The 25,845-nt window shown below is 42.8% G+C and overlaps 1 long non-coding RNA gene across 3 annotated transcripts; it reads right to left on the bottom strand.

Moving 5' to 3' along the window:
- Window positions 1-14,810: 14,810 nt before the first annotated feature.
- LOC121681932 lies at window positions 14,811-15,457 on the bottom strand. 3 transcript variants are annotated; one of them, XR_006022359.1, is made up of 4 exons: window positions 15,322-15,457; window positions 15,121-15,240; window positions 14,980-15,043; window positions 14,818-14,896 (listed from the first exon to the last, which is right to left on the bottom strand). It is a non-coding gene; the product is annotated as an uncharacterized LOC121681932 (long non-coding RNA). The 3 variants fall into 3 exon arrangements; XR_006022357.1 differs by having other exon boundaries at window positions 14,811-15,043; XR_006022358.1 differs by having other exon boundaries at window positions 14,980-15,240.
- Window positions 15,458-25,845: the final 10,388 nt, after the last annotated feature.

Raw genomic sequence — 25,845 nt, 5'->3', positions numbered from 1 at the left:
TTTTCGTCTGACTCTGTTTTTTCTGACAGCGTTTTTTCTGAGACCTGATTTTCTGAGACCTGACTCCACTTTTTCTGACAGCGTTTTTTCTGAGACCTGACTCCACTTTTTCTGAGGCAGTTTGGTTTGAAGCAGTTTTATCTGAGGATGACAGAGGTTTTTCTTACGCTGAGGCAGTTTTGTCTGAAGATGACAGAAGTTTTTCTGAAGCTGAGGGAGTTTTGTCTGAAAATGACAGATGTTTTTCTGAGTCTGACACCTGAGTCTGGTTTTTCTGACGCTGAGGCAGTTTTGTCTGAAGATGACAGAAGTTTTTCTGACGCTGATGCAGTTTTGTCTGAAGATGACAGAGGTTTTTCTGACGCTGAGGCTGTTTTGTCTGAAGATGACCGATGTTTTTCTGAGTCTGACACCTGAGTCTGAGGATGTCCTAAAATGAACACCGTAATGGGGGCATAATTATAAATGTTAACAGACTGTTAACAAACCATATACAATCATAGGTACAATCTTTTAGACTAGACTATTTAGATATTTTAGACTAGACTATTTAGATAGTTAGGAATTCATTAGATGAATTAAGATGTAATGTTTTACAATGTTTAATAGTGTGTGTGTGTGTGTGTGTGTGTGTGTGTGTGTGTGTGTGTTTGTGTGTGTGTGTGTGTGTGTGTGTGTGTGTGTGTTTGTGTGTGTGTGTGTGTGTGTGTGTGTGTGTGTGTGTGTGTGTGTTGTGTGAGAGAGAGAGTGTGTGTGTACTGTGTGTGTGTGTGTGTGTGTGTGGGTGTGGGTGTGTGTGTGTGTGTGTGTTCCTGCATATACAGCACTGCAACAAAATTGTTATTAATACAAGGAAGCTAAGCAGTATACTGTAGGTGTTCACATTGAGCACATCCTCGGGTGGAGAGGAGCCAGATGGAACTGTCACTCTGTCGAAGAACATTCTAAGACGAGGTGCCAACTTCTCCAAAGCAAAGAGAGAGAGAGATATGGAGACAGAGGGAGAAGGGACAGAGAGAGAAAGCAAGAGAGAGGAGAAAGAGAGGGAGTGAGAGAGAGACAGAGAAAGAAAGAGAGGGAGAGGAAGAGAGAGAGAGAGAGAGAGAGAGAGAGAGAAGGAGAGAAGCTGTTGGCACACTGTAAACTTTCCAGATCCCTGAGTCTGCTCCACAACATTTCCAGATGTAAGCAGTTTTTGGGGACTTTTTCATCTTCCTCGATTAATTTCAGTCCAGTTTTATTTGACACCACCTGTCATAAAGTCTGTATGGCTTTATGATGAATAAGTCACAGACACACTTGTCATGATAATGTATTGGTGTCCACATTACATAACCTTGTGAAAAATGACAATGTGCTGTGTATATAAATATATAGGTTCTGCGGTATAAAACATTAGTTTTAAAACTACAGCATGCCAGTCCAGTTGTTCCCACAGAGGATGCAAAGCTTCTGGCACCCAGAGGATCTGGTAACACTGTCATAAGGAGTCACTATCCAGTGATGTGACAGTATCACCATAATCAATCTCATTATGGACCCTTTCAAGAGAGTTCCATTATCAGCATCATAGTTGGCCCCACAAGACTTCCTTTTTAACATTCCATATGTTATCTTAATGCAGAGGAAGTAGATTGGGGCCCAAATAGAATGTTCAAGCACTGTTTTTGTTTACCTTGTTGAAAGGGTCTATAAATGTATGACGCTATGAACAACTACATCTTAAATTCTCAAATCTTGTCATGGTAGTCATGACAATTACTTATGATGTAAAAAGGGCACTGTCAGAATCATCTGTCACAGGACAGGACATCTGCCATGATATTGTGATGTCAGTGTTATTATGCAGGCTTCAAACAAAAAATCTTTACTTTCAGATCCACATTTTGTGTGCATGCTATCCATCTCTATAGTGTGCTGGAGGACAGGCTTCAAACAAAAAATCTTTACTTTCAGATCCACATTTTGTGTGCATGCTATCCATCTCTATAGTGTGCTGGAGGACACTGAAATCTTGCACACCACACCAGCATAATATGGAGGCTATTTGTGTATCATCATATCGTTTCAGTTGACCTGCAGTCAAGTAGCATGGGCAATTAACGCCCTGCAAGGGGAGGCTCGCTGCTGGCTGGTGACTAAATGCCACGCTGAATTCCCTTCCTCCTCCGTGAAAAGAAGCGCTCTGTCCCCTATCCTCTTTTCGTTCGGATCAAAGCACCGCGGCTCATGAAAAATCATCACAGAAAAAAAGGTATTTGTTTCAAGAGCGTGAACAACTTCATTAAAATGGCCTTTTAAGAATCTCATTAGATCATTGACTCCCCCTCCCCCTAGCCCGTGGCCCTTGGATGCCAGTCATTAGGAGGAAACAGAACAGAGCGGAGGAGGCTTGTTAGTGCGCTATTTTAAACCAGGCCACTCTTTCCTCCATTTACACCCACCTTGACTTAACCGTGGGCTACTAATTAACAGAAGGGGGTAGAGCTCAGGCGACATGCTAAGCCCATCTAGCCTAGGCTCTCATTAAATGCCTCCAGTTTGACCCTTCACAGATGCAGACGTTAGGGTGACAAAGACAATGACAATGGTCGGCACATGACCAATTGTGTGTGTGTGTGTTTGGCGTGCATGCATGTGTGTGCAAATGCATGTGCACATGCATGCGTGTGTGTGTGTGCCATCTCTGCTATTATTGGCAGCCGCCACATATGGTGGAGACGTTGCTACTTATACCCTTAAGAACTACTGAGTATTGTGTTTGTTAAGTTATATATCACTTAAGCTAAGTGATATTGTGAAGACCTGGTGCATGCAACTGGTCCATGGGTTTGCATATATAGTGTACTGCGTTCTTAATATCTGTGTCGCTGTACCATTTTCTTCATGTGCACATAAATAAATGGTTAAAATGTGTGTGTGTGTGTGCAGGAGCGGACTGGGACCATAAATCGGCCCTGGCATATTTGGCCCAAGCGGCCCTCAAATCGGTCGGGCGCACCTAATTAAATACAAAATCTTTGCATTACCCTTAAATATGCATATATTTTCAACTGTCATGGAGCACTGAAAGTGATAGGCCTAGGCCTCATTGGCTATTACTCTGATCAGAGGTAGCCATGGAGTACATGATCTCCATATTAGCCCAGAATATACAAGCAATTATTATGACCGCCGCGCAGCGAAGCTGGTTTAGTCAGATTTTCTTTTTTTTTTCTTTTTCTTTTTTTTCTTTTTCGCATGTCCAAATTTCTGTCAAGGATTCCCGGGACACTGTAAGACCGGGGTACACGAAACTTGGTGGCCATGTAACCCCACATGGATAGCATGGAACCTCCTGTTTTCGTTTTGATCTGTAGATCCCCCGCTGGACTGGTCCCCTGGAAAGGAGGGTAGGGCAGACACAGTTTTCTGTGAATATCTCGAGAACCGTAGGGTTTAGGAGGACCATTTTTTTTGTATGTTGATCTCAAAGGGCCATGTCAACCCATTCCATAACCACTCATTTCATGTATAGCGCCACCTAGTTAAACACAAAAAAGTAAAAATGAGGTGTTGTAATCGCAGGTATCTGTGACCTAACATAGTCAAAACTGCACGAAATTGGAAGTGTAGGATCATTATGACACCCTCTGAATGCACGCTAAGTTTCGTGGAATTCCGTTCATGGGGGGCCACACAATAAATTAATTTATGTTACTATACACCAACTGGCCTGTAGGTGGCCGGAGACAGTTTTCTGTGAATATCTCGAGAACCATAGGGCCTAGGAGGACCACCTTTTTTTTGTATGTTGGTCTTAAGGGGGCATGTCAACCTATCCCATTACCACTTATTTCATGTATAGCGCCACCTAGTTAAAAATTAAAAAGCAAAACATCATTGTTTTCATCACAATATCTCTGGCTGACATGGTCAAAACTGCACGAAATTGAAAGTGTAGGATCATTATGACACCCTCCGAATGCATGCCAAGTTTCGTGGACTTTCGTTCATGGGGGGCCTTACAATAAAATAATGTATGTGTACATTTAGTGACCGTACACCAACAAGGATTCCTGGGACACTGAAAGACCGGTGTACACGAAACTTGTGGGCATGTAACCCCACATGGATAGCATGGAACCATCGCTTTTCGTTTTGATCTGTAGCCCCCCCTGCTGGACTGGACCCCCCGAAAGGAGGGTAGGGCAGACACAGTTTTCTGCGAATCTTGAGAACCGTAGGGCCTAGGATGACCAATCTTTTGTGTATGTTTGCCTCCAGGGGTCATGTAAACCCATTGCATATGCACACATGTGCATAAACAGATACACACGCACACACATACATTCACAGTAATCCTATGTATGATACATACTCACACAGTAGACATATATACGCATGCATGCACATGCACACACACAGGCACATAAACAGGCAAACACACAAGCACATGCACATGCACGCACACACACCCACCAACACACACATAAACATAAACATGTACACGCACACATGCACACAATTCAAGAATTTCTCAGAATTATGAACAGGCAAGATGGGGGTGGGGTTGTATAAAATGTATATTACATGTGAAATCTATGAACTAATTATGTTTTGGTACTTGTTGTCTAGCAGATACCAGATGCCTTTCAGCGTGACTTATTTTTGTGGAAAACATGTGCTGGACTGGGCGGCGGTCATATTTTGTACCGCTCTGCGGTACATCTAGTTAAAGAAGAGTTTCTGCTTGAATTCAAAGTATCATTTCAAATTATTCAATAGGCTACATTTAAACTATACAATGCTCAACTGACAGCAGCACCAAACAGTTACTGAAGCCTATGTGTAAAGAGCTAAATTACCTAGATTGTCGTAGACGTTAATCACTGTAGGACAACTGAAACAACACAAAATAAACAGGGCTGTTGCTGGAAATATTTTATTCCTGTAGGCTATACTACATTGCTGGTACATTTTGGAACATTATAGCTACATTAACTAATTATCTTTAATGTCTTTCAGTAGCCTATCGTATAGGTTACTGTATATTAGTTGGCTTGTGCATGAATATGACTTGATGTTTTGTAGCCTACATTTCCGTCTTTTAGCCCATCTTTACCATGATAATTAACCCTTCCAAGATAGAACACTTTCGACGCTCTACTTTGAGAGACCAACCACCACTCATTAGCCTAGAAATCTAGACACACCCTAGCTGCAGCAAATTACATTTGCTTCCAGGGCTAGTCTAGCAACTCTCCGTTGGCTTGTGAGCTCGAAAAATTAAACTTCTATCAGGCCAATCAAATCGTGTATCGTTAGGCGGGCTTAACATAATGATTGATGGCAGAGTTGCAACGGTTTGGCTTGAATTCCCTGCTACTTGAAAACAAAGAAGATGGATGTTGCTGTTGGCCAACAGTGTGACACTAGTTAAGCTTGTTTTAAGTTGGCAAAAGTTTGAACTAGCCAACTAGCTCCGCTAGTGGGAAAACGCATGGGACTCAGCGCTGTCCTATTGCGTGCAGAGGGAATTTGAAAGACAACCGATTATCCCGCCCCTCGGACTGAGCACTGCTAACGGTGAGTGCCCAGACCCTACATTTTAATGTGGGTCTGGCTCGTCAGGCTAACCACTCGTGCCATCGATGTTGAATTTTGGGCATCTGATGGAAACTGATCAATCTGACCAACAATTACCATCGATTTGACACTCTTTTGCTGTCCGGGGTGGCAATTCATTCATTTAGAACATTTAAGTTGCACTATTTGTTATTATAATCACAGCACGGCCTTACGTTATCATAACCACATCATTACATTATCGCAATTAATAAGTCATTATAATCATCATCGTCAGCATGGCATATCACATATAGCCTATACCTGCTCCACCACTGAGTTCTTATCATGTAGCCTCAACTAGGCTCCACCACCTGCTCACTGTCCCTCTGTATGCTTGCTTATATCCTCGTTCAAACTCAACGAACTTGTATTTTTGAAGCTTCTGCATTGGTGTTACTTTTGCAGTATATTGTTACTACCGGCACCCACCGCAATTTCGTGTAGGCAACTTCGATTAACTTCTGATGGCTCACAAAATCCTGGCTGTGGGCCAAAATGCGAGGGGTGGGGCCTGACGTGAGCTGTTATTGGATCAGTCGAGTGTCAATATGGAAATGTAACCAGTGGCCGCTGATTGTCCTTCCTTTGGGCCGATCGTTGGCCAAAAGGATTAAATTATATATATATAGCCTATTCTATCGGCCCAAAAGGTGCGTCGGCCCACCGGGAAAATGCCCGGTATGCCAGATGGCCAGCCAGTCCGCCCATGTGTGTGTATCTCTCTCACTATCTCTCTCTCTTTCTCTCTCTGTCTCTCTGTGTCTGTGTGTGTGTGTGTGTGTGTGTGTGTGTGCATTAGTAGAAGAGTATACAGTCATCAGCTCTAACACCCATAAAAGAGACAGAGTAAGAGAGACATCGGTTCATGGTTGGTGGGAATGTAGAATGATGAAGAAGGAAATAGAGAGAGAGAGAGAGGAACAGACAGAGGGAGAGAGAGGGAGAGAGACGGAACGAGAGAAAGAGAGAGAGAGAGACACAGACAAAGAGAGGGAGAAGGGTTTATGGGTGTTAGTCCAAGACAGAGCCCTGAGGAGACAGAGGTAGCAGACGTCGGCTAGTTGATAAAAATGGTGGATGAGGAGGAGGCTGGTAATGAAATTGAGGGCTGGCCTCGTAGTGGCGTGCTGATAAATGGCACCATGGTGTCTGCAGAAAAGCCAATAGTTGTGTGGAGAGGACTAGTGGGAGGCCTGCTAATAGAGAACGCCTGGATGTAGACAGGGCCTGTAATAACAGGCCAGGCCGGCGCACTGAGATAAAGAAATGAAGATTGAGTTAGGGTGGTTAGAAGCCGTTACAGTTTGGGGAAGGCAGGGAATGGAGGTTATGTGACGCTGTGTTGGGAATGCGTGAGAGCCCCTCCTGGGGTGTCTGACATCCACTGCAGTGATAGATTTACCAGGCTGGACTCAGATAGAGGCTGAGGTAACAGAGTTCTCTGAATCATTAGTTTTGTCTGTATGAAATGATACACATTCTATTGGTAGCGTTAAAAATAATCTAAGTGGCTGTAAATACAACATAGATCCTGGAACTATCACTCATCGCTACTTAGAAGCGTACAGTCATCAACTTCCCTGATACCTTATTTTAGGTAAACCCCTGGTCACTTCCCTGATACCTTGATTTAAGTAAATGCCTAGGAAGGCTATTGTTCTTGCTCTTGTCACCATGAATGTAAGTGAACAAAACAATGCTGATGCCACTTGGGAGTTTGTGTCAGGAAGGAAGCTGCATTATAGTTCCCTATTCCTTGTTGAAGGTCTATGTTGTGACAAACTGTTGGCCAAACTGTACACAGACAATAGATCCCACAGTGACTGCATGAATAGATGGAAGAGGAAGCATTCATTTGGAATTCTGGAGGGCTCCATCCAAGCATTGATTGTTCTAATGCATTTTTAAATCTGATGTGCAAATATAATTTCTTTATTCTCAGTTCAGGTGAGGGTTGACACCAACAGACTGCAGTTATTGGATTGTTAAAGTATTCAAAGATAGCAAATTACCTTGAATTGCCTTTGATGAGAACAGAGTTTTAAGAGAAAAAGTAGCCTACTCTTCAGTTATCATTCATTAATCGACTTCAAAACGGTATTGTGAAAAGTGTTCTGTTAGAGGTCTCAAACAAAAGGTAATCATGTATACACCCAGAGCACTTATTCACACACTGTCACAGGAGACCAATTGCAATAAATTACAATAGGTGTTGAAACTTCACCATCTTCAGAATTCCTTTGGATGAATCACAGGAAATGAAGAGGTGACTTGTAACAGTTAGTCAGACACAATTCTGTTCACTGATGAGGCGGCTGTGTATTGATTAGCTCCACCAAAAAGGGTGTGTTTTCACCCACACCCGTGATTGTTGCACAAACATCTGTAAGGATTTCCACTTAGCCTGGAAAATCCAGACCCTGGTAATCTAGAAAGATTAAGGGTCTGGCCACGAACAATGTAATGGCCCAACTCGAGGGGCGGCAACAAGCTTGCATTTAAAAATCTCACTGCACACAATTGAATAACACTAGACCATGTTTACTCTGAATGATTTCGGACTTTGACGCAATCGGATAACACTACGACCAATATTTACTGTCCTCCAACGTTGCAGCGCTGTCTTCATCAGTTTAGCTGGTTCCCCGGGATGCAAGGGGTAAAAGTAACGTGCATCATTGCTCATTGCCAGAGTGTCGCAGAGACAATTCCATTGTGCTCTCGCAAGAACTCTGGATTTCCAGGGTAATTTCCACTAAACTTGGTGCAGGAATAGAACATTGGCCGAATATCCCAGTTACATTTTGGTGCGGATCTGGCTAAATGGGCAAATCCAGGATTTTTTTTATTTTGTTTAGCATTATATTGGGATTTTGTCATTTTAAAGCGATTTCCCAGAGAGTAATGCTCAAATCAAAAAGTCTGGCACCTTGGCCAATGTCCCATCCCTCCGCCAAGTTTCATGGAAATAAATGATTGACTTCTTTCTGCTTTATCTGTTTATTTGAGTGGTCATGTGTTGTTCATGTGAGTGGTCATGTGTTGTGCCAATGACTTGTGCTACATACTTTTTTGGTGTCTGGCATTGCTGTTGAGGGCCCCACATCAGAGTTTCACTGTGAATAATGGCAGATGGTAGTCACTGAGCCAAGGAGGGATTTTTAATTTGTCTTCTTTGAACAGGAGGGAGATAGGCTGCTACTCACTTTAATATATTTTCTTTTGTACTTTCTTGTATATACTGTGGAATATACATTTCAAAAATAAATAATATGCCTCTTGCAGGCTTCCCGGCAGAGAACTATTTAATTATTGATGCTTTTATTCTTTTTGGGAGCTCTTCAGCTCGTTTTTACAGAGAAAGGCAACAGATGGTTTCACTGTTTCTGTTTTTATGCTCTTGTTTAGGTCGGGCAAGTCCTTGGGGCCATTACAGCAGGAAGCACGTGTGTGTGTGTGTGTGTGTGTGTGGTGTGTGTGTGTGGGGGGGGGGGGGGGGGGGGGCAAAAGGGGTCAGTTAACACGGACGCTGAGCCTGACAGGGGCCACCAACGCCCCAAAACATGTGGCTTTTTTCCTCACCAGTGCCCTTACGTGGCATGACACGCTCGGGATGACCATGTGCCACCCATGTGGGTGTGTGAGGTCAGGGCCGAAAACAAACACGCAAACTGCCCGGAGGGAAAGTAGACAACTGTCACTGGACACAAAGCACACACACACACACACACACACACGCCCAGCTGTTATTGTCTCTGGCATTAATTATCTGCTCATGCAATATTATATATTTTTCTGAGCAAAAACAAAGGATTGTGCAACTAAACGTCCGCATTGTGTCTGATCATGATGATTTGCCCATAACAGCACAGTGTTTCCTTTGTACGTATTTGTTCACTGTTACAGTAATATTTGTTGCCAACGGGTGGACCAATTATTTTCAGCTGAACAAAATAATATCTGTTAATCCCTCAGTTACTAACTTATCAGGAACAGCCTCAGAACTGTGATGACCTACAGGATTACTCTTCCTCACATGCAACCAGATCACAGCCATGATGTTACTTTCTGAGGACAAATTTGATTTGAGGTTTTGAAAGGTGAACAAGTCCATGTAGACAATCATAGTTCAAATCATGGGGGGGGGCAGCAGTCAACAACAGTCTGGGGGTATTGCACTATTCTTATGTAATGTAAATTGTACTCCCAAACTGCGTTAAAATTGTGTGTTTAGCAGCCAGAATTAAAAAATTTGCAGCCTACCTTAGTTACTAAACTAGATGGTGTTCGCTACATTTAACACACACAAGTGTATTAAAAGAAAAAAAACGTTTAATACGCACAGTCGACCCCCCAGATTGTAGTAGTGTAATTCGAACTCTGCAGAAAATGTTGACACCCACCTATATCACTGCATGAATTCCCTTATAAAAGCTAAGCGATGTCTGCAGACTCATCAATGGCAGTTAGCCACAGCTTTATGGTAGAACAAGACATAGCATTACAGTCACTTAAGTGTTTGATCCAGTCCAGCATTTGATCTGATGCGGATTAGGAGATCTTTAGCCTGATTCTTGGCTACCTTGGCAACATCACAGAACCTAAAATGTCTCACATGTGTGCTCCTGTGAGAAACAAGAACAGTGCCTAGTCCACCCAGGACTCCCACAGCATACATTACATTTAATAATCAGTAACTATAGGCGTAAATGTTCTGGTTGAGGAATTTCTAGTGATTGAATGCACAACTACTGTACTTATATTAATTAGGCTTAATTAATTTGTGATGCTTCAAAAAAGAAGGAATATGTCGATTGTATCATTGATTACATCATCAACGATTTAGTATAAACTGCAAATACTTGAGTTTAGGATCACTTTCCGCTGTGTTTGGTGCCTAAAATAGCTCATCGTGAAATATCAAAAAGAAAAAAAGAAAATCAGTAGGCCACATCAAATGCAGGAGGTTTTTGGAAAGGTGATATAATGTGATAACAGTGTGCAATTATTTTAGAGCCATTAACATTTATGGGCCCATAGTGACTTAATCACCAAGAATAACAAGGAGGATCGTAAACATGTTGTGCACACACACACACACACACACACACACACACACACACACACACACACACAGAGGCCCCTATGAAACTCCAGGTGGGAAACCTGCCTGTGATGGCTTTAGCACATGGCTGCACAAGCTGATCATTTATAAAAGCTTGATTTAAGCTCCCACCTCCCCACCCACCCTCCAGACAGGAGCGTCATAAATGAGAAAAACGACGAGGCCCGGAGAAATCAAACCGAATGAAGACACCGCCGGCCCCTGAGGGCGACAGATCCAGCTGGTCCTCCCAAACGATACCTCTGTCCTAATGAATAAAGACGATCTCCCCCTGGATGAGTCAAACGGCACCAGCACATCTGCTCATCGTCATTACACATGATCTATCACTCCTCTGCAGTCGCACACGTCAAAACAGCCGATAATGTCCACGCAGACACACAAGAGGACCTGACCTGGCATTACTCCTCTATCTTCTTTAGGTCTCCACCTGTTGTGTCACACCTGGTTAACGCCTGGGGACTTTCTCGCCGCCGCACACTCAACAGTATCGTGGATCCTCTTCTGTCCTTACGAAGGGTTATGTTGTGCTTTAATCACTAGTGTTAGTCAGCGCAGCGATTAGGTGATCAGTTCTTCTTTTATGAGTTACAAGAGGGTAATAATAATGAGAGCTACGTTTTTTTTAATAGAGTCTGTCTGTGCTGTGAGGAGTCCAAAGTGTTCCTAAGATTATTAAACCCATACAGAAGCAGTAAAAATGAACTACAGTGAGCCCGATTAAAACTAGATCAATACATCAATTTATTTAAAAGCAAAAGTACAGGAACTCAAGTGGGACTACACAACATGTGTTATTTCAGAAGAGGATGTGTGTGTGTGTGTGTGTGTGTTTGCATGCCTTTGTGCGTGTGTTTGTGTTTGTGTTTGTGTGTGTGTGTGTGTGTGTGTGTGTGTGTGTGTGTGTGTGTGCGTGTGGTAATGAAAGGTAGGCTAATTACAGTTGTTGCAGAATTATATCTCTCTTTCTGGACCTTCTGTGATTCTGATACTCTGATAAATGCAGTGCTAAACCTCTAAAGACAGCCGACGTCAAAGTATGACTAATGCTATCATTTCCACCACAAAAATTTTGCTGCCATTTTCAAAAACCTCAAAATTGAAACTCCTCAGAGGTTATTCATCCAAATGCCACGGCAATTACTATACGCACCATGTCAGTATAAATTACTTTTTCAGATTTTTTAGTTGTTGCTCCTTTGCTAAAAGGATGTGACACATCATTCAAATTTCAGGGGTGTGGCCCATACTGATTCTTTTCGTAGCCAATAATAACCAAAGGTTCAGTCATATCCTAACTTGGTACACACAACACCACAGCACATTTGTGAAACTATATACTGTATACAGCTCTGGAAAAAATTAAGAGACCACTGCACATTTTCATCCTCCGGCGGTCATATAGGTTTAGTCAGATTTTTATTTATTTATTTTGATTTTTTTCGCATGCCCAAATTTCCGTCAATGATTCCCGGGACACTGAAAGACCGGGGTACACGAAACTTGGTGGGCATGTAACCCCACATGGATAGCATGGAACCATCGTTTTTCGTTTTGATCTGTAGCCCCCCCGCTGGACTGGACCCCCCGAAAGGAGGGTAGGACAGACACAGTTTTCTGTGAATATCTCGAAAACCATAGGGTTTAGGAGGACACCACCTAGTTAAATACAAAAAAGTAAAAATGAGGTGTTGTAATTGAAGGTATCTGTGACCTAACATAGTCAAAACTGCACGAAATTGGAAGTGTAGGATTATTATGACACCCTCTGTATGCACACCAAGTTTTGTGGAATTCCGTTCATGGGAGGCCACACAATAAATTAATTTATGTTACTATACACCAACTGGCCTGTAGGTGGCCGGAGACAGTTTTCTGTGAATATCTCGAGAACCGTAGGGCCTAGGAGTTCCACCTTTTTTATGTATGTTGGTCTTAAGGGGGCATGTCAACCCATCCCATTACCACTTATTTCATGTATAGTGCCACCTAGTTAAAAATTCAAAAGCAAAAAATTAGGTGTTTTCATCACAATATCTCTGGCTGACAAGGTCAAAACTGCACGAAATTAAAAGTGTAGGATCATTATGACACCCTTCGAATGCATGCCACGTTTTGTGTACTTTCGTTCATGGGGGGCCTTACAATAAAATAATTTATGTGTACATTTAGTGACGTACACCAACAAGGATTCCCGGGACACTGAAAGACCGGGGTACACAAAACTTGGTGGGCATGTACCCCCACATGGATAGCATGGAACCGTCATTTTTCGTTTTGATCTGTAGCCCCCCCGCTGGACTGGACCCCCCGAAAGGAGGGTAGGGCAGACACAGTTCTCTGTGAATATCTTGAGAACTGTAGGGCCTAGGATGACCATTTTTTTCCGTATGTTTGCCTCCAGGGGTCATGTTAACCCATTTCATGTGCACACATGTGCACTAACAGATACACACACGCACACACATACATTCACAGTAATCATACGTATGACACATACTCACACAGTAGACATATGTACGCTTGCATGCACAGGCACATACGCAGGCACACACACAAACACGCACACACACACACTCACACACACACACACCCACACACATAACATAAACATAACACAAACAATCAAGAATTTCTCAGAATTATGAACAGGCAAGATGGAGGTGGGGTTGTATAAAATTAATTTTACATGTGAAATCTATGAACTAATCATGTTTTGGTACTTGTTGTCTAGCAGATACCAGTGAGAATTGAGTGTGGATAATGCAATTTAGTGAGACAGTTAGAATCATATAGGCCTTTCAGCGTGATTTCTTTTTGTGGAAAAAATATGCTGGACTGGGCGGCGGTCATATTTTTTTATACCGCTCTGCGGTACATCTAGTTTTTTTCTCCGATTTGGAGAATTTCTTCTTGGACCCCAATAATCACTGGCAGTTATATTTTTGTCACCTTGTCTACACTGTGTTGTATTTGTCAGTAATATCTAATAATCTAATATGCATATGAGCCGAAAGCCAGAATGTCATACAAAAACAAGGGAAGAGAATGTAGCGGGACCAGGTTACCAATTAGAATTTGAAGTGTCGACTACGCCACCCAGGGGACATAGGTCACCCTTAGGAAAAGATGGATAAATGAACTGGATAGCCTAAACTAAGGATACCAGAACATAAAGCACACAGGTTCGTGCAAGGATGAAGCAGAGACCGGATTCTAGGACAATAATAAATATTTTCTTTATTTTTCCTCTCAAAGGCAAGTTACAATACAGTAAAAGCGTGCAAAGCACTCAGATGGAAATGGGGCAGCCACACACACTCAGAACTGGTTTGGTTAGAGAAGGCCTACTGGTTCTTTGGATATAGAAAAACACATAAACTAGGAGGGAGAGCTTACCGCAGGGAGGCGATCTGGAAGAGGGGTCAAAGAGACCACACGTGAACACGGCACACCAAGGTGACACTACACTGCACTGACGGTGAGACACACAGATTCCCCACCACCAGGGGCCCAGCCTCCCTGCCGCGAGCCTCCACTCCTGAAACAAAAGAAAAGGGGTAAGACACAGCAAAACCCACACCGGTTGTACAGCATATGGCCCAGGCCTCTATGGCCGATAGATGTCCCCTTCTGTCTGATTAGGCGGTTATAAAACAAAAGTGGGATTTACACAGACAGATATACTCAGCACAGCAAGCCAATACACCCTCAAACAGGCACAGCAAGGCACGTTTAGAAAGAAAGCACTACAATTACCCAGGCAGACGAAACGGTGTTAGGCGCCACGACATGGGGAGGAACATGCCACCAATGGGGTTTCACAAAAAGGACAAAGAAAATACAGAGACAAAACAAAGCTAACTATATGACACACACAAGATGAGGAAACTACACAAACCCAAACAAAACTAACCAAATAACCACATGCACACACGACCACATACACATACACATGCACCCCACAATTACGCATGCACACACACACACCCAGTCAACCAATGGCACCACACAATCACGCATGCAGACCCTTTACCACGCTGAGGATCTGGGCACGCAGGAAGGACGCAGATAAAAAGGTAGTTGTATTGTAGCTCACTGTAAACAAAACAGCAGTCAGTGGGAGAAGGAAGCCTCAGTTACTTGCAGTGCGCAGGCCACCTGTGCAACAGAGGTTAATGAAGACATATAAGCACATATGTAATAGTAAAATAGAATCATTAAAAGTTGAGACAGCAACATACCGCAACCGGGGATTCACAGGGACTTCCTCGCAACGGGGAGGGGCGTACAGTCAACCTAAGCAGCCTAATGAGGGCAGTTACAGCGGGTCAAATGTGATCATGCTACGGGCGATACAATCAATATAAAAGACTGCTACGTACCAATATGAGAAGGCAGAAACCTCCTAGCCTCCGGCCTGCAACACTCCGGTTGCTCTCAAGGGGAAGGACAGCAAAAGCACCGCCAATGATGCTATTAAGCACAACGCCAACAACTGCACCCTAGGGTGAGGCAAACTTTAGACCATCTAATCATGTGATCTGACTAAACCGGAGCAAAACAAGCAACAACAATAAACATACCTTTGCAGTCAAGAGACGAATATCCACAGGCTCCAGCTCGCCGAAGAAACCCGCATTGAACACCGACACACGGTAAACAATCCAACAAAACTCCGCCGCTGCAGTGGCAGTACCAGCGCCATACTTTTTAAAGAAACACCGGAGCCCTTAATTGGTACACTGAGTGTCGCATCTAGTGACGTCAGTCAGGTGTGACAATACGGCCACTGTGTCTTAAAGGCACAGACGCCTCAACTCCCATCCACTACAAGAAGTTAGCCTTATGCCCTTGTGTCCAGTTAAAAGCCAGCAAAACTGAGTCCGCTGACCAACCTGACCCCACTTTGGACTACGTCTCCCAGAATCCCGCAGGGCTGCAGCCAGTCTGCTCTTCTGTTCCATGACAGCGCCCGCATGGTCCCTTATCTCACAGCATTCAATTCGGATTCTTCCAGAGAGCCCCAACGATTTTGGCATCACATGCGCCATAGTGAAAGCAACCACACAGCGCTAACTTTCAAGGGACTTGACCCAAAATGGCTGCAATCCAGAAACAAATTAAAAGTGATTTTTTTTTCTTTCCTTTTGATCTCTCCTTTTTGCTGCCCATGGGTGGAGGGCCGACAGATTGGCACTATAGTCTGGCAATAGCTGGCACTAGTATTGGTCCTCAGACTTGTCAAGTCAGGAACAATTTACTTGCATGAGGGAGCAGTCGGCTTCCGGGCTTTGTCTCTGTAGTTGATAGACTTGGCCAGAAGTGTTTGCACCGAGGGCACTGATCAAAATCTCTGGAATGGTTAGTGCATGCGTCTCCAAAGACAGAGATAGGAAGGGCCTTGGAGGACTCAACACACTGTTATGTCACTCTTCAGGAACAAAGTTGCTTTCCTTTAGTGTAAGAATGCAGTTATCCAAACATGGTATACTGGCAGAGTGCCACAGGGAGATGTAAGAGTGTTAACTGAGAATGAGGTAAATGTAAGAGAAAAGTCTGCTACAACCAGATTTTGCTCCCAATAGTTCAGTTTAATTCTGTGACGTTACGGGCCTTTCCTCAGACGTGCCATACTATGTGAAAAAGACACCCATAAGTATAAGTATATATATTCTTTTGATCCCTTGAGGGAAATTTGGTCTCTGCATTTATCCCAATCCGTGAATTAGTGAAACACACTCAGCACACAGTGAGGTGAAGCACACACTAATCCCGGCGCAGTGAGCTGCCTGCAACAACAGCGGCGCTCGGGGAGCAGTGAGGGGTTAGATGCCTTGCTCAAGGGCACTTCAGCCGCTTTCTACTGGTCAGGGTTCGAACCGGCAACCAGCATATTTCTTCAACCTACACCCTAGCTGTATTCCCAGCGCACAATGCATTGTGGATTTGATTGAGACTGCACTCAAGTTTAACTATTTCCTCTTTGGGTCGGACTTTTATCCTGCAGATCTCTGGCACCAGATGGGGTCGAAGATGGCCCCTATCTTCGCCTCTCTATTCTGTGGATATTTTGAACAGGAACACATCTGGAATGAATGCAACCCCTACCTACAATACATCACCAGCTGGAATAGGTACATAGACGACATGTTCTTTATTTGAAAGTCAACTTAAAGCATTCCACGAGTACATGAACGAGCAGCTTTAACCTCAGATTCACTATGGAATTTAGCAAACAACAAATGAGCTTCCTTGACATTCTCATCTATAGGGATGGCAACAAACTGGAAAACACACTTTATCGTAAAAAAACAGACAGGAACTCAATTTTACAAAGGAATTCATCATCCAGTGCCTCTGAAAAAAGTTTACCGATCTTACAATTCAGTCGCATTATAGAAGAATTTGAGGAATTTGATTTAGTGTCTTTTACTGTCCTTATTAGTGAATTTGTTATTTTTTTTATCATCCTGTTTATGTTGTAGTGTATGTTGTGTGTGATGTCTTGAGCTACTGGGACATTGATGTGGCCATTGTACCCAGTGCAACTTCATCACTAAAACTAAAGACCTTTCTCATCACCCCCTCACAGTAAAACTCTTTTACATTAAAGGTGTAATAACATGTAAAACTAATAATGTGGGATCCGTCGTGTGGACTAGATGTGTCTGTTCAAATTCTTTTCCAGAATATTTGTTCATTTTTTTTTCAAAATGTCTTTTCTAATGTCTCTGAAAATCCTGAACTGAGTGTCACTAAGTGACTGACAGTATGCTAGTAAATAGTCTATTTATTATTTCTATATATCTTTGTATTGTACTATATCCATCATGTGCATGTACTGTTTGCATGCGACGGCATGGCTGTGAGCCTTCAATTACTACTTCAACCTTCAATCAAGTGTGGTCATGTGACCACCTTGGATATGTATATATGGGTGTCTTTTTCACACAGTATGGCACATCTGAGGAAGGGTTGAAAGGCCCGAAACGTCACAGAATTAAATTGAACTATTGGAGAAAAATCTGGTTGTAGCAGACTTTTCTCTTACTTGTTACTATTTGCCTTTAGTTCTGCTCCGTTGATGAAATTAAAGAACTCCCCCACAAAACTCGAGTCTAACGATAACCAGGTGTTGCAATTCCTTCTCTACCAACCCCAAGAGCCGTCACTCAGAGCTCTTACTCCTGCGTGGTTGCTCTTATCCAGCTCTGCTGCCCTGGGCCACCCGCCCCTCAGACATTTCAGACGATTTCTCTCTCAGCTCTGACAGATCGAATGTCTCCTGTCTGCCCACTGCAGCACGGTCAAACCTCAGGGAACGTCAGATCGATGGTCAGAGCCTATTGTTTAATCAGACACTGATTACGCCAGCAACATTGATGGTGATTGGCTGTCATGTCAAATAGATTTACCAGGCTGGCTCGCCAACTCTTCTCACTTGAGAATCTTATTTTCTTTTTTTTTCTTTTTTCGGACACTTAAATATACCGCCTCTCCAAGGACAGACAGTAACCTTTTAATAACTAATCTTTTTAATAACTATTAAAAACCTTTTAATAACCTTTCCTAATTATCACACCTCTGGCATGTATGGTTAAGGGCCTGCACAGTTCATATGAATTTCTCAACCCACTAGAAGGAGAAAGGCATCACATTATGTGTGTGTGTGTGTGTGTGTGTGTGTGTGTGTGTGTGTGTGTGTGTGTGTGAGAGAGAGAGAGTGTGTGTGTGTGTGTGTGTGTGTGTGTGTGTGTGTGTGTGTATGTGTCTCTGTGTGAGTGCGCACATTCATGTGTGTGTGTGTGTGTGTGTGTGTGCGTGTGTGTCTCTGAGAGAATATTACACTTTCATTTTAGCTCCTGGCCTGGTCTCCCCTTCTCTGAGTGCCCGCCATTGCTCTCTTATTTCCTATTGGCTTCCTCAGACTACAGTAATAACCGTCAGTCCAGTCAATTCTCATCACAGTCGAATTTGCAATTTTTCCACTTAGGCTGTCATGTCTTGCTCAGACATTTTCTGTGAAAGCCACAGTAATTGCTCTCACCATGGGCCTGTATGCCTAAGATTAAACGTCCAACATGCGTCAGAATACAGGTTAAAGAAAAGCTATGGCTGTCCTGGGGAATAGCATGTAATGAAGCAGATCAATATTTGATTAAAAAAGGAAATATTATAGGCTTACACACAATTAATTGTGGGGCAGAAACCCTCACAAAGTAATTTCAAACCCAGCCATGCAGCACCTGCAGCATAGTAGAGGAAAACATCATATTTGCGGCATTGACACGTCTTTTTTTTACAGTTTTGAAAATATATCACAGGGGTTTTCAGGCAATATCACTATGTTCTGAAGTGCATGTTACATTTATGATTTGGTGGCATTATATCAAAGGCTATCATTAGCATTTTCATTCAGGCATAATCACTGATAGCGTGTTCTGCCTTTGGCAAAATATATAACCCAGTTGGCGATAGCAATAGGTAATGAACAAGTTGTTTTTGGAAATGAGAAAATTAGACAAACACTTCGTAAATTAGTCTATTGAGAGCTTGCTGGAATTGAAAAAAAAAATCAAAATAAGACATGAGGATGTTTGTCACAGTCCTACTGTGCCAAGTTATGATGAAGCTTGAAGCCAGACAAAGAGACTCAGGGATTTGTCGGGTAATAACAGTAAAGCAGCTGACTACCCTGCATTGGTGATATCTAGCTGTGGGGATTGTGAGGAGTTTTTTAAATATCTGGCAACGGTAGCTTTTGGCTGAATCCCCAACCCCAGTGCATCATGGGTAGTTTTTCTGCCACAGTGATCAAGCATTCCCCACATAGCAGTGGGTCTGGTGGGTGAGCTCCTAACTGGAAATAATACTGCATTGAATATCAGGGTGTCAGAGCAGCAGCATATTATTGAATTACAAAATGGGAGAAGTATGGCAGGAGAAGAGCAATAGGCCTACTGAATAACTGAATTTACTCTTTAGTCAAACGTGCACTGTGAGATTCTGTGAGGTGACTAGAAATAACTTATGTCAGAGCTCTTCACTCAGACTGCACATTTGTCTGGGCAACCTAAAATTCCACTGTTATTGCCTCTATCCTCAGTTCCTCTCTACTGTATGTGAATCCTCCCCAGATGAATCCCTGCGTCCTGCTGAAACATGCATGGGCTGAGAATTCTCCCTCGGACACTCATACCCAAGGAGTGGTAGACATTTCCTGCAAACCTCGCCATCAGCACTCAAAGAGGCTTTTGAGTGCTCAAAAGTACTCAAATATATCTTTTAAGATGAATACCTGCTCCATTGGAAGGATAGCCCCGTAAAAATAATCATGTTAGGAACACAGGGTTGTCTATTTGTAAATCTGAGTGTAGCCTTTGCTAGCCTCCAGTCACATTGAATTAGGTTCTGCCAGCTACGCTAATTAACGAGTCTGTTCGTATGCTTATATCAAGCTAATCTACCCTGATGTCTGTAATGAACCATGGCAGCGTTCCTCTCGGATGCCGTCAGACTACCGAACACTGGGCGCCAGCGTTCCTCTCGGATGTTGTCAGACACCTCGAACTCTGGGCGCCACGCGAGCGTCCACAAGGTTGTTATTGCACGTCAGGGCTGTTCAGAGATTCATCTCAATAACGAGGAGATTTCCTCCCCAAAAATTTCCACAATTGTAGAATGACAGGAAGCAAGTGTTTCCTGTTTGAAAAGGTCGATCAGCAGGGTGGGCATGAGTTTCCACTAGGCATTATGGAAGGATGTTGAGTTTTCCGGACGGACTACAGTTGGCACAGTCACAGAGATTGATAGATATGGATTATATGGGAACAAATGAGGTCCCCATCCTTTCCTGAGGTACTTGTGAGTGAAAGTCTAGGACTCACAATACGTGGATGTCAGTGTTTGGGTCAGCAATTTATACCACATCTCTGCATCCTCTTCTATAGGTTTAACTGCAGAAAACTGTGTGAGAAAAATGCAATATGAAAATCCCAGACAACTTGAAAAGCACACAGTAAATGAGCGGAGAATGCCTGTCTGAAGGGAGGGTGTTAACAACCCTGACATACATCATCCCCTGACAGTGAGAGAGACTAAATGTTGGGAAAACATTAAATGAACAATCCTAAAATAGGTTTTCACCACTTTGCGCACATTAGCGACAGATTAACTCCAGCGAGTCACTCACTCACGCTGGCAGACTGAATGCCGTACCATTCTGTTAGGGTAACTCTGAAGAGTGTAGCACTAGCACTTATCTCCTCAGTTCACTGTTATAAGGGAGGAAACACATTGTTGGGAAACTCTGGAAACAAGATAAAACCCCTCCAAACCCTCTATAGTATTTACACTGGCTGCAGAATCCGAGAGAATGGAACGCTCCTGCTCCACAGACCAAGCCTCTCATATGGGTTTGAAATACAAAATGAAATTCAGATGGTCTGATTATTCACAAAGGCCTCCGTGAGAGACGGAGAAACAGAGAGAGGCTTGTGGTGAGTTGATGTGCTTATAGAAGACGTGCATTGCTATAGTGGAGCAGGAATCTTTTTCTTCTCTTTTTTACTGCCATATGCTGTCCTCCAGGGTGCCACTCAGCTTAATTGCAAACAGAAGTAATAAGCTGAACTGTTGCCTAAGAGGTGGTCAAGTTAGATCATATTGGAATCTCAGGGTATCACGTGCAGCAGTGGTCATACGGCACGGCACCACACACACAGCATTCACATGACTTTTCCACTGTTTACTAATCTGCACAAGTATGCCATATGCACACACATGCATGGGTATATGCTCCTTCTCTCTTTCTCTCTCTCTTTCTCTCTCTCACACATACACTCACCTGTGGCCAATTAAGGTGCTACAGTATCTTCCCTAAATCAGGAGGAGTGAGGCCCCTTCAGCAACAGACGGAGCCCATTTTTATGTGAGCCGAGCATTTGCTTTCATTTGAATTCCCCCCACACATGTGTCTCCAGTGGGTTTAAACCCGAGCCTGAGGAAAACGACTCTGGGCATTAACCACCTGAACGGTCTTGCTTCGTCTTCTTTCTTTCTTTTTTTCTTTTTCTTTCTTTTTTCATCGCACGCCTCTCTGACTTCTCTCCCTGCAGTAGTAAATTGTGGAGGAATGTGAGCCCCCCACCAGATCAATAAAGCCCCTTTGCAATTTAACAAGAACAGATGTTAGCAGATGAGGCACACTGCAATCCATTTTAAGTAGGACTCACACTGCTATGTGTGTGTGCACAGGAGAGAGACAAAGAGAGAGTTTAAAAATGTATGTGTGTGTGTGTGTGTGTGTGTGTGTGTGTGTGTGTGTGTGTGTGAGAGAGAGAGAGAGAGAGAGAGAGAGAGAGCGAAGGGACTTACCTTTATTTAAGTAGACCAAGCTATTATCAGCTGCATATCACATATGATTCCCTCTATCGGTGAGGATTATCGGGCCTTAATCACCGTGGAGATTAACTTTATCAGAAATCAAATTCCTCAATGCACTTTCAATTACGGGGACAAACTATGGGACGCATAGAGAAATTAGATGTGCAAGGAGAGAGGTTGCAATTGGTTACACTGCTCAGAAGTGCCTGTTTGCTGTCATCTCCGTAGATGGTATCAATCTAAAATCTCACATGAGAATACACACAGAGGAGCACACACACACAACACACACACACACACACACACACACACACACACACACAACACACACACACACACACACAAACACACACACACACACACATACCCCCCCACACACACACACACACACACATACCCCCACACACACACACACACACACGCACGCACACACACACACACACACACACACACAGACCCTCAAGAAAATGTATGCACAGTGACATACTGACCCAACATATTGGAAAAATGCATAATAATGATATGATGTATTGCCTGGTTTTAACATAACATACATGCTACACAGTAGCAGTCTACCCTCTGCAGGTTTTAGATGGATCTGTGGTAACTATCAGAGCAGACAAATGCTTGTTTGGTGGCTGCTGTTGCATGTGGGAGAGCCTCTAAGGAGAGAGTTAAGTCTATACTGTAAACAGTTTATGATGCAGACTCAGCTTTATGATCAGCTTTATGATGCAGATGCACTTTTTAATCAATACCAGGGTTGTGCATCTTTGATTTTTATGAATTGATCATCAATGTTGAGGTTTAACACCCCTCCTATATTAAAGCTCAGTGGGGGGCAGTTGACTAGCTGACTGTTCTCCCTCCTCTGTACATATGGGGGACATTACATACAGTATTTTCCTCTGTGAGATTGCCTGGTTCTTGTCACGGTTGAAAGCCAATGGCGTCAGCTGCTGAGGATTCATTCTTTCTACATCCTGTGAGTGTGGCTGGTTAGTGCTTGTAAGTGCGGCTGGGTCATACTTGCCTAAAGTAAAACCACAGCTTGCAGACAGCTTGCCTATACTGGTGCAGTTGTAGACTGCACGTTCACACTGTTTATTATTATTTCACTTTACCAAAGACTTCTCTGCAGACCGAAATAGAATGTGCAGCCAACATGTATCAGAGGACGTGCTCCTTTCTCTCTTTCTCTCTCTATCTCTCTCTCTCTCTCTCTCTCTCTCTCTCTAATACACACACACAGACACACACACACACACATCCTGACACACACACGTAGACTCTCTCTGTCTCTCTTGCCTGCTTTGTTAGAGGAGGAAAAGGTTTTTGCTGTCATGTTACATACTGCACCTTTGTGAGCATAAAGGCACAATACAGAGGCTCCTCAGACTGCAGGACAGAAAGGAAGGCACTTTGAGATTCTGAGAGGGCGGAGGTTACATGCAAACATTCAGCTGCACATGGCTTGACAGTGTGTGTGGATGACAGGAGGTTTAAAGAGAGAGAGCCACTCCGTAATGGAGCAGGCAGGGGAGCAGTGACAGATAGAGTGGTGGCCTAATACATGGATGTCAGCAGAATTGAATAAGTCACACCTTTAACCACTTCCAGAAGCATGCATTTGAGTCTGTGTGTGTGTGTGTGTGTGTGTGTGTGTGTGTGTGTGTGTGTGTGTGTGTGTGCGTGTGTGCGTGTGTATGTGAGAGAGAGAGAGAGAGAGAGAGAGAGAGAGAGAGAGAGAGAGAGAGAGAGAGAGAGAGAATCTTGACAGAGTACAGAGCCCCGGTAGCAAAGTTTCCCTCTCCAGTCAGTCTAACAGTACCCCCTCTATTGCATGAATTATCACCTATACTTTGAAACAATGTTTTAAAGTACTTTTCTTACTTGGATCAAAAAATGGATCAAATAAAGGAAATTTTTAAAAAAAGTACAAAAAAAAAAAAATTAAAGGGGTTGTTGGTAATTTGTTGCCATATGGCAACAATGCGCAATCGTGGAAAATGCTGTCAAATCCAATTTTTCTTTAAAAACGTTAATATAATAATTTAATAAAACATTTTTTATTTCATTACAAATCTTTTAGAAATTAACTAAATTAAGCTTGCATTAGTTATGCTCTAATACATCTAATACACCTAACATAATACAAATTCAACTGTATTTTGGGCAATTAAGTGATAATGTCATGGTAATATTGTCATAGTGTAGTCCGCCTTGGAAAATAAATAGCCTTCCTGTAGGGACATAAAGTAATTGTTTTGATCAAAACCTATGTTTATGTTAAATAATATAATTTAGATTACTTTATTTTATTTAGATGACTTTCATTTTCCAAATTCATAGGGTCATATTGCAGTCAGAGGACATATTCAACCGTAGTGAGACCACATAGTCACAGAGCCCTGCCCCTCAGAAAGTGTGCCAATCCATGCCATACACACAGAGAGACATAGGTATCCTTCACATATCCCCCTGACAGCCTTTCCCTACCCTGTAAAGCCATGTCTCATCCATATTTGGGGTCACACACACAAGGGTCAACCTAACGTAGGGGTCTCCGGTGTGGGTCATACTACAGGCTCACACTGGGCATGCCTTGGATGGCTCCACAGCAAGCCAGCCCACTTCTTACACCATTTATAGTGAGAGGAGAGAAGGGTCACCCCCTTTGCCCTTGAACTTTGGGCCTCTGAAGTGTTAAAGCTGTAGCTAAAGAGACAGGATGGGTGACTGCAGCCTCTATCTGCTACACATATCAATGTTTTTCTCCTCATTGCTGGATTATAGCTAATCCTGACAGTTCTTTGGTAGAAGAGCCAACAATGTGCTTTTATCTTTCCCAAAATCCCAAACAAAAATGGTGAAAACAGCATGTCTAGTTAACTGTGAAGTGAACAATAACACAAAATACATCTTTACCGCTCCAGTCACTATACTGTCTGAACCTCATTCCATAGATGCAAATTGGTAAACATTTACAATATGCTAAAAGACTCCAAAATGTCTGAAATTACAAATAAAAGTGTAAATAATGTTTTTTTTTTACTTCAAAATATTGTCAAAAGTTGTATATATTCCCAGAGTATCCTAGTGCAATGCAATCCTATTGTAATCCTATGATACCATTCATTTGAATGGACACAAAAAGGTCCGTATTTGCATACTGTTGCCATATGGCAACAATTATATTTTGCCAATTTACAAAAAACTCATTATATATAAACTTGTTTTAATGATACATTGTTCATGTTTACATAGTCCAGATAGTGTTTTAATTTTTTTTTTGTGCAATCCTCCAAGCACCCACACCCACACACACATACACACACACACACACCCACACACACACACAGTATATGTATACATAATAAGAAAGTTTTACTATTTGTTATTGCTTTTTAAGACTTTTGAATGCCCAGCCTTAGTGTTCCTTTTTCCTGCTGTTGAACAAAAAATATACCACCCTCCACAGTGCACTCCACACACATATACTTACTCACTCACTCACACACTCACTCACTCACTCTCTCTAACACACACACATACACATGCATAAAGTTCACATCTCTGTTGCTAGGAGACCAGTTTCTCAGGTGGCTAACCCAATCAGGGTGACGGGTGCCACCAAGGGCAGGGACAAATGAAAACAAACTGCCATGACAAACTAAAGAAACTTCACACATACACACACACACACACAAACACACAAACAA

The sequence above is a fragment of the Alosa sapidissima genome, chromosome 14 (assembly GCF_018492685.1).
Source record: "Alosa sapidissima isolate fAloSap1 chromosome 14, fAloSap1.pri, whole genome shotgun sequence".
NCBI classification, from domain to species: domain Eukaryota; kingdom Metazoa; phylum Chordata; class Actinopteri; order Clupeiformes; family Clupeidae; genus Alosa; species Alosa sapidissima.
This window is presented reverse-complemented; position numbering and strand designations above follow the sequence as displayed.